General features: G+C 43.8%; 1 pseudogene; it reads right to left on the bottom strand.

Moving 5' to 3' along the window:
* Positions 1 to 480: 480 nt before the first annotated feature.
* Positions 481 to 4896, bottom strand: LOC113902073 (annotated as a pseudogene).
* Positions 4897 to 12546: the final 7650 nt, after the last annotated feature.

The following is a 12546-nucleotide window of genomic DNA, read 5'->3' as shown; positions in this document are numbered from 1 at the left end:
TGTGTGTTTGTTTATCTTTTGAGGAACTATTTCTTCTCTGGTAACTGGCTTGTTTTTGTTATTGATCAAAAACTAAAGGGTGAGGAATGAAAGTGTGATGGATTTAAAAATTTATCTTTTTTAAGGAAAGATAAAATTCATTTTCACAAATTTACAATTGTTGTTGCTGGTGCAGGACTTACTCTACTATGTAATTAGACCTGGAATCAAATGCAAGTTACCCTTCTTACTCAGAAATCACTATTATTTCAGAAATGGGTTTCTCATGTATTTTCTTGAATCAAGCGACAGTCTGTTTCACCAGATGATTTTGATTTGGAAGCTAGAAGTCAGTGGAAGCTATGCTGTGCACAAACCACAAGGCGTCTCCTTTCACTCTAGCCCATTTTTGCGATAAGGATAAAGAGTCTGTCCTTTAAGAGCCACTAAAGAGAAGAGGGGAGGTGGTGAGAGCGGAGCCTACAAGCAGCCTAGGCGCGGCTACAGCAGGTCCACGCAACTGTGGCGCGCGGAGGTGGGCTGCGAGCTCTGCGGTGGGCGTCGCTCCTGCTGCTGGCTGATGGCCTTGACCGTCCGGCTGATCACCGTGACCATCTGGCTGATCATCCTGACAGTTGGGCTGATCACCGTCACAGTCTGCTCGTCAGTGTGCCGCCAGCCCTTGAGCCTGATCTGGGAGATGTCCTGTGGCAGCCCGTGGCGCTGCCGCAGTGGTGGTAGACCACTGCAAACAGCCTATAGGCTCTGTGGCATTTAAAGTTCTTATTTTTAAGCCCCGGAGAGAGCAGTCTTAGTTACTCATTTCCAAGTCCGCAGGATATTCAGCATTTCTGATGCGCTTCTGACAGCCCCCAGTCTTGTACACGAACCGCTGGAGGTGCAGCAGGAGCATAAGACGGAGCTTTTCCAGAGTCACTCTCCAGCTGATCTCCACCTCTTGTTCAGTTTTGGTGGTGTCACCCTGGACAGACTCTCTGGCCACCAGGCTCCCCAGTGCGTTCTGGACAGTGCATATCTTGTTGGACTGGATTTCCAGATGCAGATTGAAGAACAGCTGCCCAGTGGCAGACTCTTGAACTCCGCTGGTAAACCACAGACCTGATGTGTCCACCAAAAAATGCCAGCGATGGGGGTCTGAACAAAGGCCGCCTGATGAGTGACTGTGGTCTTGTTTCCGGGGCCTGCTTACTCCCACTTGTCCTCACTTCCTTCTTCTGGTTCTTCCTGCTCCTCTTTGTTCACTGAGCGGCTTTTGGGTCCACTGGAAACAGTAAGGTTTTCATTATTCGGTGATAGAAGTTTCTTTTGGTTCTGCATTTCCTCATGGAGTCCATTTAGAATGAAACCTGAGTACTCCTCGGCATCTTCTTGCCCATCCTTTTCAGACAGGCTCCACTTGATCACCGTCAGGAGTCTACAAATATAAGTGGGTTCAAAGGCAGCTCTGGGGCAGATATCCCTCATGATTTTATCCCTAAGACCTTGTCTGGGTTTTGGAGGTACTGGCATATTAGTAAACTCATTCATTAGCTAAACAAAGCTGTCTGTCATGGGTGTGGATGTACAAGGGCTTTGCACTTTTAAATACAGGGGAATGAACTTCATCAGGTGATATATTGGTGGGCAAGCTACCAACGCCTGCAGTGTGGCTTTGATGTAGCACCAATTTCCTGTGTAGATCAGCCCACAGGGTTGCAAGGACACTGGTTTATGAATCAGGGTGGTGTTCTCCAGGAACTCTGTAATCTTTATGGCTTCGGGATCCTCTGAAACTGGAACCAGCCCTTCCTTGACTTCTGCCTGCTTTTCAGAGATGAAGGGAGATGTGGTGGAAGGGGAATTCTTAGTTTCCACAGAAACCACAGGCAAGGAGGAAGAATAGAGTTAGAATCATGAAAAAGACTGGCCCATGACTTGGTGGGCTGACTGGTGGGCACCGTGCCCACTGCAGAGGCTGGGGCATCCACAGGAGGTGGGGTGCTCTAGGCCTTGCTGGGGCCGAGTTCGAGCTCTCCATGGTGTGCAACTCCACCCCACTGGCAGCTGTGCCCTCAACCAAGGATTCAAGTATTTGTCCCTTAGCGACTCCAAGGCTCTCAGTAGTCTCAGTCCCCATGGAAGGCTGAGCCACAGCTGTCCTCAACAGGGTGTCCCTGCTGGGAGTCAGCCCTGGGGCAGCCCTCAAGCTGCTCTGCAGTCCTGGCCCCGCCGTCCAGGGCTCGGGGAAAGCCTCAGTGAGGCGCGGCATCACTGACAAAGTCTGTGGTGTCCTGAGAGCTGCCCCAAGTCCGGGGGTGGGGGCGCTGAGGGCACATTCCCCATCAAGTCTGCATCCTTGGCGCCTACACTGTTGCAGATTGCTGGGCCAGGTGACCACCGACCAGGCCTTCTGCCGAAGGCCTGCCCTCGGCACTTTCAAGTGACTGTGATATCCAGGAGGAGGTTTTTTCTTCTTTTTGCACTCCCTTTCTCCTGCACAGTTGCACTTATCTCATATGCTAGCAAAGTAATTTAGGATTTCTATTTCTTATAGCTGGACACAGCTTATCTGATACAGTGATATATGAAGGCTATTTCTATTTTTAATTGTCAGAAAGTCTCTGATTTATTACAAATTCTCAAGAAAGATTATTTGTATGACGTATTGTTCAACGAATGTTGTAAAGTACTTTTCTAATGAAAGGAAATCTGCAATCTAATCTTATAAAACAACAGCAAAAAAAATCAGTTTAGGAATAATGTATTAAGTATTTTACTTATCTTAGAATGATATATATTTCCTATTAATGTATTCTTCTACAATTCAAGTTATATATTAATATTAAAACCTCAATGGAATTAATTTTTTGAACTCTCATTTGACAGAAAAAATGCAAATATTGAAAGTTTATGTCCTATCCTTCCTTTAACTTTGAGTCATTGTATGGACTGAAAATTAGGTCTAGGAAAAGAAGAACTAAAATGGACTGGAATGGGTGAATTAACTCAGATGACCATTATATCTACTACTGTGGGCAGGAATCCCTTAGATAAGGTAAGAAGAGGTTAATTATCTTTCTGAGACTACACACCTGGTGGGAGGGAAGGAACTAATACAAAAAGCTCCTGATTTCTAGATTAGCATTCTTATATTCTTCGTACCACCTCCTCTAGTGTTCCAGTAGTAAATAAAATTAATTTGAAGTATTAACTTTCATTGTATTTTAATACATCAGTTTTCTCAATTATATTAAGATATCAATAGCATATTCAAAAGCAGAGACATTACTTTGCCAACAAAGGTCCGTCTAGTCAAGGCTATGGTTTTTCCTGTGGTCATGTATGGATGTGAGAGTTGGATTGTGAAGAAGGCTGAGCGCAGAAGAATTGATGCTTTTGAACTGTGGTGTTGGAGAAGACTCTTGAGAGTCCCTTGGACTGCAAGGAGATCCAACCAGTCCATTCTGAAGGAGACAAGCCCTGGGATTTCTTTGGAGGGAATGATGCTGAAGCTGAAACTCCAGTACAACCAGAAGGAGATCAGCCCTGGAATTTCTTTGGAGGGAATGATGCTAAAACTGAAACTCCAATACTTTGGCCACCTCATGCGAAGAGCTGACTGATTGGAAAAGACTCTGATGCTGGGAGGGATTGGGGGCAGGAGGAGAAGGGGACAACAGAGGATGAGATGGTTGGATGGCATCACTGACTCGATGGACGTGAATCTGAGTTAACTCCGGGAGTTGGTGATGGACAGGGAGGCCTGGTGTGCTGTGATTCATGGGGTTGCAAAGAGTTGGACATGACTGAGCAACTGAAATGAACTGAACTTAACTGAATATTTATTCCATTGTACATATGCACTACAAATTCCTTAGCCATTTGTCTGTTGATGGACATCTAAGTTGCTTCCATGTACTAGCTATTGTAAACAGTGATGCAATGAATATTGTGTCTCAGGAGGGGCAGCGGTGAGGAGATACCCCTCGTCCAAAGTAAGGAGCAGTGGCTGCACTTTGCTGGAGCAGCTGTGAAGAGATACCCCACATCCAAGATAAGAGAAACCCAGTCAATAATTTTGTCATACTTTGTTATGCAGCAGTAAATAACCAATACAGTGCCCCTTCCTCGAAATCATGACACAAGCTCTTTTTAGATCAAGGTTGGGAGTTGTTATGTATGACTGTGTTCTAAACTGCTCTCAAAAAGTATCTGTTCTTGGGCTTGCCTGGTGGTGCACTGGATAGGTGTTTGCCTGCCAATGCAAGGGACATGGGTTCGATCCTTGGTCCAGGAGAATTCCACAGGTTGCAGAGCAACTAAGCCTGTGCGCCACAACTATTGAGCCTGTGCTCTGTGTCCTGGGAGCCACAACTACTGAGCCTGCAGGCCGCAACTACTGAAACCCATGTGACTAGAGCCCATGCTCCACAACAGGGGAAGTCACCACAATGAGAAGCCCAAACACTGCAACAAAGAGCAGCCCCCTGCTCACTGCAATGCCCTCCAATCAGACATCACGCTCTGTCCATTTCCGTATTGATGTGATGTCAATTCCTGTTTCTGTCTTAGACTCTTTCATTCCTGTTTCTGTCTTAGGCTCTTTCAAGATGGTCTTGATGACTCCTCACGTCTCTGCAGTGCTTCAAAATTAAATAAGATGATATTGAACTGCATATCAGTTTTTTCATCCAAAGAATCAGTAGAATGTGAAATATTTAAGCCAGAGACAGAGTTGGTGAATGAGCCCATGAATCCTTTAGGAGAACCCTCTAAGTAACTGCAGGTAAAGCTGCCCAGCTGGCTTATTCTGCTTGGGTTTCTAAGATTCCTATGTCCTGGCCAACACCTCCCACACATGGATACCCACTCACATGCTCAGTTTGACTCACCCTGGTCAGAGCCCTGGGTCCCCATGCAGGGTCTCCCACCAGCTCCGGGATCTGTCTGTTACCTCACTCCAGCCAGACCTGCTCCAGGAGACTGGACCCAGCCCGCCCTCTCTTGAGTCCTGACCCTGGTAACATAAGTTATAGCAGATAGTACCTGCTTCATCTCTCTCATGTAACCAAAGGGTCAGCCAGGGCTTCCTCCCTCTCAGACAGTGGGAATTCCTACCCACAGGCCAGTGCCTATCTGGACCCTCCCTTTGGTTCCCCACAGCCCCTACTCCTCTCAGAAGGTTTAACATCCATCTCTCCCTTTACACCAGTTTCTACAAGAAATCCAACCAAATGAAATAGGCTGTGATGGTCTGTGGGTTTTTACTTCATGCTGGGAGGGTCTGGAAACATGAGGGTCTCCATGCAGCCGTCACTGTCTGGGCCCCTCTGCCTTTTCACCGCCTGGTGTCCTCTCAGGGGACCCGATGTGCTGAGCACACTCCAGTCTGCCCTGGTACTCACAGCATGCCTCTGCCAGGAGTTCTGGGTTATGAAGTTTCCTCTTTCTCATTATACTTGCTTTGGATACAGTTTCTAGAATGATCCGGTCTGATATCTTATAAGTTCCTCTTCTCACCTATTCAGCTGCCTTCCCCCAGTAGCAAAAAGTAACACACTGGTTTCCTTGGTGTGTGTGCCCAGAAGTGGGATTGCTGTGTTGTATGACAGTTGTATTTAAGTTTTTTAAGGAATGTTCACACTATTCTCCAGAGTGGCTGTACCAGTATGCATTCCCACCAACAAAAAGATTCCCCTTTCTCTACACCTTCTCCAGCATTTACTGTTTGCAGACTTTTTGATGGCAGCCATTCTGACCAACATGAGATGATATCTTATTGTGGTTCTGATTTGTATTTCTCTAATAATGAGTGATGTTGAGCATCTTTATATGTGTTTATTATAAAGGCTCATTTCTATAAACATGTTCTATGTAATCTACTCTACTTATAATTCCAAATTGGTAACTGTTTTTGATTTGTAACAGTCTCTTTCAAATATTTCTATTTCAAATTATTTACTAGGATCAGGTAGAAAGCTTCCATATGGATGAGTTTTAATTAAAATACCCGTGTGCCATGCACCGGAAAAGCATATTTTAAAGAGAAGTGCAAACAGACTATCACAATGAAAAAAATTCCCTCTTTCTGGTGGCTAGAAACAGGACTAAGATGAAGCATGATTCTAAAACCAGCAATGTTTTTCATAGATCATGAGATTATCATTAACACCATTCTTATTACAAATGCCACTGTGATGTTCTTGCTTGTAGTGTGATAAGGGCTGCATCAGCAGGGTTGGTTTTGTGGCGTGAAGTGCTTAGTGTTCCATTTGCCCTGCAGGGTCTTCTGTGACAAACATGCTTCATCCATCCAATAACCAAAGTCAGCCATATGCAAATGTGGGCAACACTGATGATTTTCTACATATGTTTCCGAATATTAATAGATAAATGTTATATTTATTTCCTTTAATCTATTGTTGGTTACTTTTAGCTCTTTTTTCATCTCCTCCACAACAAAAACATATACTGTAAATGACTATTAATTTGGGGCATTTTCTTAGTAAATTCTTTGTCTTCTCTAATGTTAAAAGGCAATAGTAGCACTTAACCTTTGGCTTAAAAAAATATGATTCAATCGAGTTAAACTGCTCTTCTCCCAGAACTTAAAAAGTAAAATACCAATATAAATATGTGGTAATTATCACCAGAACTGTTCATTTTTAACTATTAAATTTAAACAAAGAGCAATTGCTATTTGTTCATGCAAAACAAACAGTGCCTGCTTAAGATCTTTTTGATTAATTTGTCTCTCTGTGTGCAGATCCAAGAGAAAGCATCGCCTTGGCCTCAGCACACACATCTATGAAATGGAAAAAACTTTGCTGTCCCAGTCAATTGTTAGGATTTTCCCAAAGCAGGGGTTTAGTGGTGAACAATGGAGTGGGGGGAAGTCCAAATCCTGGTGAACAGGCCAACATACCCAGGGTCTGGCAAATGCAGCCTAGTTCTAGGACCGGCATCAGGAAAAAGGAGGTGCTTTGCTATTGGTCTTCCCTAGTGACTCAGTTGGTAAAGAATCTGCCTGCAACGCAAGAGACCTGGGTTTGATCCCTGGGTCAGGAAGATCCTCTGGAAAAGGAAATGGCAACCCACTCTAGTACTCTTGCCTGGAGAATTCCATGGACAGAGGAGGCTGGCAGGCTATGGTCCATGGGATCACAAAGAGTCAGACATGACTTTAAGACTAACTTTTACTTTTTGCTATTGCGGGAAGGCAGCTGAATAGGTGAGAAGAGGAACTTATAAGATATCAGACCGGATCATTCTAGAAACTAGTATCCAAAGCAAGTATAATGAGAAAGAGGAAACTTCATAACCCAGAACTCCTGGCAGAGGCCCTGCTGTGAGTACCAGGGCAGACTGGAGTGTGCTCAGCACATCGGGTCCCCTGGGAGGACACCAGGCAGTGAAAAGGCAGAGGGGCCCAGACAGTGACGGCTGCATGGAGACCCTAATGTTTCCAGACCCTCCCAGCATGAAGTAAAAACCCACAGACCATCACAGCCTATTTCATTTGGTTGGATTTCTTGTAGAAACTGGTGTAAAGGGAGAGATGGATGTTAAACCTTCTGAGAGGAGTAGGGGCTGTGGGGAACCAAAGGGAGGGTCCAGATAGGCACTGGCCTGTGGGTAGGAATTCCCACTGTCTGAGAGGGAGGAAGCCCTGGCTGACCCTTTGGTTACATGAGAGAGATGAAGCAGGTACTATCTGCTATAACTTATGTTACCAGTGTCAGGACTCAAGAGAGGGCGGGCTGGGTCCAGTCTCCTGGAGCAGGTCTGGCTGGAGTGAGGTAACAGACAGATCCTGGAGCTGGTGGGAGACCCTGCATGGGGACCCAGGGCTCTGACCAGGGTGAGTCAAACTGAGCATGTGAGTGGGTATCCATGTGTGGGAGGTGTTGGCCAGGACATAGGAATCTTAGAAACCCAAGCAGAATAAGCCAGCTGGGCAGCTTTACCTGCAGTTACTTAGAGGGTTCTCCTAAAGGATTCATGGGCTCATTCACCAACTCTATCTCTGGCTTAAATATTTCACATTCTACTGATTCTTTGGATGAAAAAACTGATATGTAGGTTCAATATCATCTTATTTAATTTTGAAGCACTGCAGAGACGTGAGGAGTCATCAAGACCATCTTGAAAGAGCCTAAGACAGAAACAGGAATGAAAGAGCCTAAGACAGAAACAGGAATTGACATCACATCAGTACGGAAATGGACAGAGCGTGATGTCTGATTGGAGGGCATCGCAGTGAGCAGGGGGCTGCTCTTTGTTGCAGTGTTTGGGCTTCTCATTGTGGTGACTTCTCCTGTTGTGGAGCATGGGCTCTAGTCACATGGGTTTCAGTAGCTGCAGCCTGTGGGCTCAGTAGTTGTGGCTCCCAGGACACAGAGCACAGGCTCAATAGTTGTGGTGCACAGGCTTAGTTGCTCTGCAACCTGTGGAATTCTCCTGGACCAAGGATCGAACCCATGTCCCTTGCATTGGCAGGCAAACACCTATCCAGTGCACCACCAGGCAAGCCCAAGAACAGATACTTTTTGAGAGCAGTTTAGAACACAGTCATACATAACAACTCCCAACCTTGATCTAAAAAGAGCTTGTGTCATGATTTCGAGGAAGGGGCACTGTATTGGTTATTTACTGCTGCATAACAAAGTATGACAAAATTATTGACTTAAAACAATATTTGTTATTTCACAGTTTGTATGGATCAGAAACTTGGACATGGCTTACTTAATTGAGGCCTCTGTTTCAAGGTTTGCAATCAAGGTACCAGCTGGGCTGCAGAACTCTCAAGGCTCAGCTGGTGAATATCCAGTTCCATATTCACTCATTTGATATTGACAAGATTCAGTTTCTTGTGGATTGTTGGCCAGAGGAAGCCCTCCATTTCTTGCAATGTGGGCCTCTTCCTAGGGCAACTGACAACATGGTGTCTAGCATTTATCAGAATGAGGAAGAGAGAGCAAGAGGAGACAAGCAAATCAAAAATTGGAGTCTTTTATAACCTAGCCTTGGAAATGGCATTCCATCATTTGCTAGCACAGGTCACAGGTCCAGCCCACTCTCAAGAGTCCAGCCCACCCTCACACACACATAGGTGGAGAGTTGGGGATCAGTTTATAAGCTGTTTAGCACAAGCAGTAAAACACAGAACAATGAGCTCCATTAAAAATCTTTCAATCTGGGGAAACATCAAAGGTGGGTTCTGAAGTTGTAGGCAAAGGGGAGAGTGAAAGCCTGGGTAAAAGGAGATTCCTTCTGTTTAGGCATCAACAGTGAGGGAATGAGAACATATTCCAGAAGGTGGCAAAGTAGAAACACTGGTGGGATTTCTCAAGAAACATGTGAGACATCTGCTGGGCAAAGAATTATAAGATTAAAATCCACTTTGCTGTTAATGGTTCATTAATCAGAATTCTTTTGCATCTTGAAAATCTAGGGGATTAGAAGTCACAGCTGGATGCAGGCTCTCTCCACAAGGATCTTATATACAGCTTCTGATAGTTTCCAACTCTCATCCTCCTGTTTAATAATCCCCCAATATTTCTGTCTGTAACATACACCAAGCCACAAAAGGACTGGTTGTCCTAACTTCTGTTACATGCCCACTACACAGCACCATCACTTTGCCAACAAAGGTCTGTACAGTCAAAGTTATGGTTTTTCCAGTAGTCATGCATGGATGTGAGAGTTGAACCATAAAGAAGGCTGAAGTGAAGTGAAATGAAAGTAGCTCATTTATGTTTGACTCTTTGTGACCCCATGGACAATTATACAGTCCATGGAATTCTCCAGGCCAGAATACTGGAGTGGGTAGCCATTTCCTTCTCCAGGGGATCTTCCCAACCCAGGGATCGAACCCAGGTGTCCCACATTGCAGGCGGATTCTTTACCAGCTGAGCCACAAGGGAAGCCCAAGAATACTGGAGTGGGTAGGCTATCCCTTCTCCAGCAGATCTTCCCAACTCAGTAATCAATCAGGGTCTCCTGCATTGAAGGCGGATTTTTAAGAACTAGGCTGAACACTGAAGAACTGATGCTTTTGAACTGTGGTGTTGGAGAAGACCCTTGAGAGTCCCTTGGACTGCAAGGCGATCAAACCAGTCCATCCTAAAGGAAATCAATCTTGAATATTCATTGGAAGGACAGATGTTGAAGCTGAAGCTCCAATATTTCAGTCACCTGTTGTGAAGAGCTGACTCATTAGAAAAGACCCTGTTGCAGGGAAAGATTGAAGGCAAGAAGAGACAGGGACAACAGAGGATGAGATGGCATCACCAACTCAATGGACCTGAGTTTGAGCAAGCTCTGGGAGATGGTGATGAACAGGGAAGCCTGGAGTGCTACAGTCCATGTGGTCACAAAGAGTCAGACAGGACTGAGTGACTGAACAACAACAACAACAGCAGAGCCAATCATTGTGTCCAGGAGGGTGCAGTGTCATGACTGGCCTACCTGGAGACTCATCTTACTTGTAGAACTAAAGGCTGAGGGCACTGCTTTCAGTCATTCATACAGTCCCCCAGATATTTCCACTTTCCTTCCAAGCACACAGTAGGGTTGCAATTCTCTTTCATTGGGATAACTCATGGCCATGTGACTTTGACCAATGAAAGGGAGCAGAAGGGATGGATGTCACTTAAAAAAAATAACATTCTTATTGAGATGTAATTCACAAACCATAAAATACACTCTCTTCAATTGTACAGTTCTGTGGTTTTCAGTATATTCACAGAGTTGTTCATTTATCTCCTCCATCTGGTTCTGGGAAGTTTTCATCACTCCAAAGTGAAACCTAATGTTCAGCAGCAGTTGCTCTATCACCAGCCCCTGTCCAATGCTAATTTATTTTCTGTCTCTACAGACTTGCCTATTCCGGATGCTTCATACAACGTGTGGCCTTTCATGACTGGCTTCTTTCAATGAGCATAATGATTCCAAGGTCATCCCAGTTGTAGTACGATCAGTATTTCACTCCTTTCTATGGTTGAGTAATATTTCAGTGTATGGATTTACTGCATTTTGTTTATCCGTTCATTCACTGATGGACATTTTGGTTGTCTCCACTGTTAGCTGTCATGAATAATGCCGGTATGAACATTTGTTTACAGGTTTTTGTTCTTTTCATTTCTTTTGCATATATACTCAGGAGTGAGATTGCTGGGTAATGTGGCAACTCTATGTTTATCTTTTTGAGGAACTGCTAAGCTGTTTTCTAAAGCAGCTGAACTATTTTACACCCCCACCAGCAGTGTATAAGTGTTTCAGTTTCTCCACCAACACTTATAATTTTCTGTCTTTTAAATTTAACTATCCTTGTGGGCACCTTGTTGCGATTTTGGTTTGCATTTCTTTAATGACTAAAGATGTTGAATATCTTTTCATGTGCTTGTTGGTCATTTATACATTTCTTTGGAGAAATGTCTTTTTAAATCATTTGCCTATTTTAAACTGGATTGTCTTTTTATTGTTGAGTGTTGAGTTCTTTATATATTCTGGATACAGGTCCCTTGTCAGACATACTGTCTGCATATATGTTCTCACATTGCTTCATTGTCTTTTCACTTTCTTGAAGATCAAAGTTTTTCATTTTAATGAAGTCTAATTTTATTTATTTATTTTTCTTTTGTGTCATAAAGAAGGAAACATTTTTGTTAGTGCCATACACACCTGAGATCATGAAAATTTAATCCCATTTTAAGAGTTTTATAATATTAGATTTTCCATTTAATTTTGCATGTTACTTTTACATTTTTATTTTATATTTTACATTTAGTTTACATTTAGGTCTATGATCCATTTTGGATTAATTTTTCTATACAATATGAGGTAGTTATTCAACTTTATTCTTTTTTATGTGAGTATGTAATTATCTCAACACCATGTTAAAAAGACCATTTTTCAAATTGATAATAAGTGTAAAGATTTAATTCTGGGTTCTCAATTCAGTTTTATTGATGTTTAGCCTTCTGCTAGTAAATATGTGTACTTCCTTAGTAAGTTTTTCAAAGAATAATTTTTAAGTAATTTTATTTATTTATTTGTTTTTGGTTGCACTGAGTCTCTGCTGTGTTGCACAGTCTTTCTCTAGTTACAGGGAAGGGGCTACTCTTTGTGTGGTGAGCTGGCTTCTCACTGCAGTGGCTTTTCTCCTTGGAGCACAGGCTCTAGGCGTGAGGGCTTCAGTAGTTGCGGCGTGCAAGCTCAGCAGTTGTGGCACACCAGCTTGGTTTTCCCACAGCATGGGGAATCTTCCTGGCCAGGGACTGGGCCCATGTTCCCTGCATTGGCAGGTTGATTCTACCCACTGTGCCACCAGGGAAGTCCATCCTTAGCAAGTTTGAAATCAGTGCACATTTGCCACACTTTATTTCTCTGCTTCTTCATTGCTCCAGATAAGGGCTGAAATAGTAGCCCGAGTTCCAGAGGAAGGAGAATGTGGAGAAAAGCTTGGAACCAAAGCACTCCAGACACGGCGTGAGTGAGAATTCAACTTTTGCCTGAATTTACTAATATCCAGGATTATGTGCAGGCCTGTTCTGAAAAATTCAA

Source organism: Bos indicus x Bos taurus, chromosome 12 (assembly GCF_003369695.1).
Source record: "Bos indicus x Bos taurus breed Angus x Brahman F1 hybrid chromosome 12, Bos_hybrid_MaternalHap_v2.0, whole genome shotgun sequence".
Lineage (NCBI taxonomy): Eukaryota > Metazoa > Chordata > Mammalia > Artiodactyla > Bovidae > Bos > Bos indicus x Bos taurus.
This window is presented reverse-complemented; position numbering and strand designations above follow the sequence as displayed.